This window comes from Mus pahari, chromosome 17 (assembly GCF_900095145.1).
Source record: "Mus pahari chromosome 17, PAHARI_EIJ_v1.1, whole genome shotgun sequence".
NCBI lineage: Eukaryota > Metazoa > Chordata > Mammalia > Rodentia > Muridae > Mus > Mus pahari.
In genome coordinates, this window is record NC_034606.1 from 1,294,850 (window position 1) to 1,298,187 (window position 3,338).

The 3,338-nt window shown below is 42.5% G+C and overlaps 1 protein-coding gene across 1 annotated transcript in view; it reads left to right on the forward strand.

Moving 5' to 3' along the window:
- Laptm4b (lysosomal protein transmembrane 4 beta) overlaps positions 1-3,338 on the forward strand; it is a 41,540-nt gene that overhangs the window by 608 nt on the left and 37,594 nt on the right. The gene's annotated exons all lie outside the window — the stretch shown is intronic.

Here is a 3,338-nt window from a genome sequence, read left to right on the forward strand (position 1 = left end):
GTGTGTGTGTGTGTGTGTGTGTGTGTGTGTGTGTGTGTGTGTGTGTGTGTGTGTGTGTGTGTGGCACCGGGCCCTGCGAGGTGCGGGCCGGGCATGTTCACCCCCGGGCGGCACCACGGCTACAGGGCGTTCGCCCTCGCGAGTTCGCGTCCGAGCAGAAACGGTTGGGAAGTTCTTGCCCCTCTCGAGAGGGTTTTCCTGCGTGTGCCTGTTTAAAGCTCTTACGCAGGGCAGGAACCCGAGTGTGCCTGTGTTCCAGTTGGCTTGGAGAAGCCATCTTAACAACCACTCAGGTTCCTGCCTGAGGACAGGTGATCCCTCTGAATAGGCACGGCGGGCAAATTTAGTTTTCTTAAAAAATGGCCTTCAGGTTGGCGATCTCATTTGTGTCAAGAACAAACGGTGATTCTCTGGGAGTGAGCTTGATGGATTCTTGCCCTGTGGCGCTGGCTGCCCTTGGTTGGTGGTTGGCAGCCTTGGACTGAGTCGAATTCCTCTACATTTTGGATTTTGTGACATCATTTTAGAGAGTTAGATCCGAGCTACTTGGCAGTGAATAATGCTGCAGAACGACGAAATGTATTTGAAAGTGGTAGTTAAGTGGCATATACAACTTTTTAGTTAAAACATATTCTTAGCTCCCTTTGATAGTTTTAAAAGATATATACAGTATTGAATTGTAAACTGCCTTGTGCCATTTTAAACAATGCATTCCCCTTCCATGTGATGTTACTGTTCTATTTATAGTCTCAAGTTTTCTTTAGTTGGATCCATTATGGCCACATAATAGAAATTTTTAGCCTTAAAAGCTTTCCAACAAATCGTTGGTATATGGGTTCTGGCTGTTCAGTGTGAATGCAGATTGAACATTAATGTATTAGCTCAGCCCTGACTTTTTTGTTTTCTTTTTTTTCTTATTTTATTAGATATTTTTCTTCATTTACATTTCAAATGTTATCCCGAATGTCCCCTATACCCTCCCCCCACCCAGCCCTGACTTTTCTTAAAGCCAAGGAATTTACAGAAATTTAAAACCATAGTTGGAGTGTGGTAAGTGGCCTCAGGTAGTGCTTTTATCGGGCTTCTGTCAGGGCAGAAGGTGGGCTACAAATGTCTGTGTCCTCCTTGGAAGTGTTCAGATCTGCAGGCTTGCAAGTGCTTCAGTGGATGCGGTTCGTAAAATCTAGGGCATTGCATTAGGCAAATGTACTACATGATCTACGGAGAGATAAATCTACTTGAGCCTTGTTGGCAGTCATCCAGCCGTGCTGTATTGGTGTGTCAAAAGCAGCCTTCTCTGTAGGCTTCCTTTCCTGTAAGAGCCTGCCCTTTGTGAGGCATATGCTTCTAAGAAGACCAGAAAAGCTTAGGTACTCATCATATCTATATAGAAATCCTTCCTGTTTCTATTGAAAATTTCTTGTTCACTAGTTGAGTTCCCTTATAGTTTTAAATGCAAATTTGTTATCTAAGACCTTAATTTCCATTTTAAAAGGTCAAGGTGGTTAGGGCCTAAGGAAAAATCAGGTACCTACCTCTCCTTCCTGCAACCCCCCATCTTCTCACCCTGTCTCACCTGCCACGTGGTCATGTATAAAAAGAGTTATGGGAAAAGAGTTGATGGCTGTTCTAATAAAGTCCAGTGTAGACTGAGCCCCAACAAAGTGTACTACATGATCCCTGGGAGAGAAATACTTGAGCCCCGTAGTTGTCAGATATCCAACCATGCTGAATTGGTGCGTCAAAACCAGACTTCTCCAAATGAAAATGTGTTTCGTATCCCTGCTTACTGACTAGGGCTTGCTGGTATTACCCTTTTACTAACTGGTGCTGCATGCTATGTCCTGTGTTCAGTAAGCTAAAGTTAATTGTCCTAGTAAGATTAATTTTCATTCCTGTTGTAGGGATGAAATTAGAGGACAAGAGCTTATGGTTTATTTACAGTCCTTAGCTCATGTGATAATCCATTTTCCTTTAAAAAGTTGTTGTTTTTCGGCTGGTGAGATGGCTCAGCAGGTAAGAGCACCCAACTGCTCTTCCAAAGGTGCAGAGTTCAAATCCCAGCAACCACATGGTGGCTCACAATCATCCGTAATGAGATCTGACTCCCTCTTCTGGAGTGTCTGAAGACAGCTACAGTGTACTTACATATAATAAATAAATAAATCTTTAAAAAAAAAAGTTGTTTTGCCTTGACTATCAAAGGTTTTCAGAAATGAAACATTGATTCAGCTATTAGAGGCTTTCTCTCTAATAAATTCTGTTCACGTCTGTGAGATTCACTTGTTACTTGTACAGTCCACTGACAATGGAGCCGACGTCACTAATCCACATCCCTAAGGAGGTCTGAGATCTCACAAGATTGTCTCTGACTCTTCCGGTCCTCGTCAGTGTGTCAGGGCAGGGGCGTAGGCCACTCGACAGACTGGCTTCTCTTCCCGTCCCTTTAACTTAGAAGGCATTAACTTTTACTTTCCTGGTGTTGGAATCTGTGATTGGCTTATGTTTGACTGCTTAACATTATCTTAGTCTATGAATATACCACTTCATATTTGTGCATGAATCTGTTTTTAGTTTGGGGCTATCATTTGTATATTCAACTGCTCAGAACATTCTTGAGCGAGATTTTGTTGCTAGACGTATGTTTGTGTTTCCATTGGGTGGAGCTGTTGTTCATTGGCTGAGGTATGTTTGACTTACCCAGTGCTAGCCAGTTTTCCAATCTGGTTAGTTCTACCAGTTTGTTCTGTTTACTACTAGTGTATGAAGTGCTGATGGTCTCATGGGCCACGGTGTTTGGTGCTGTCAGTTTTAGATTTTAGCATTCTAATTGGCATATAGTGCTACACTGCTTTAATTTGCAGTTCCCTCATGAAGAGTGATGTGGAAGAGTTTGACTTTGTTTATGAACCAATTGCATGTCATATAATTTTTATTGGGCTGTCTCATTAATTTGTAGAAACTGTGTATGTACTTAGATACCAACTTTTTTTGTTGTTAAATATGTATATACGACTGTAATGTTCCAGACTGTGCCCTATACAGGGTCTTTCTGTGTAGTCACAGCTGTCCTGGGACTTGCTTTGTAGACCAGGCTGGCCTCAAACTCAGAAGAGATTTGCTGTGTGCCTCTAATGCTGATGAGATTAAAGACTAAGTGCAGCCTGTATGCTCCCTCCCTCCCTCCCTCCCTCCCTTCCTTCCTGAAACTCACTTTTTAGACTTGGCTGGACTCATAACTCAGATTCACTTACCTTTGCCTCTAAAGTGCTGGGATTAAATGTGTGCACCACCATGTCAGGCCTCATTTTCTTTTCTTTCTTTTTTTTTTTTTTTTT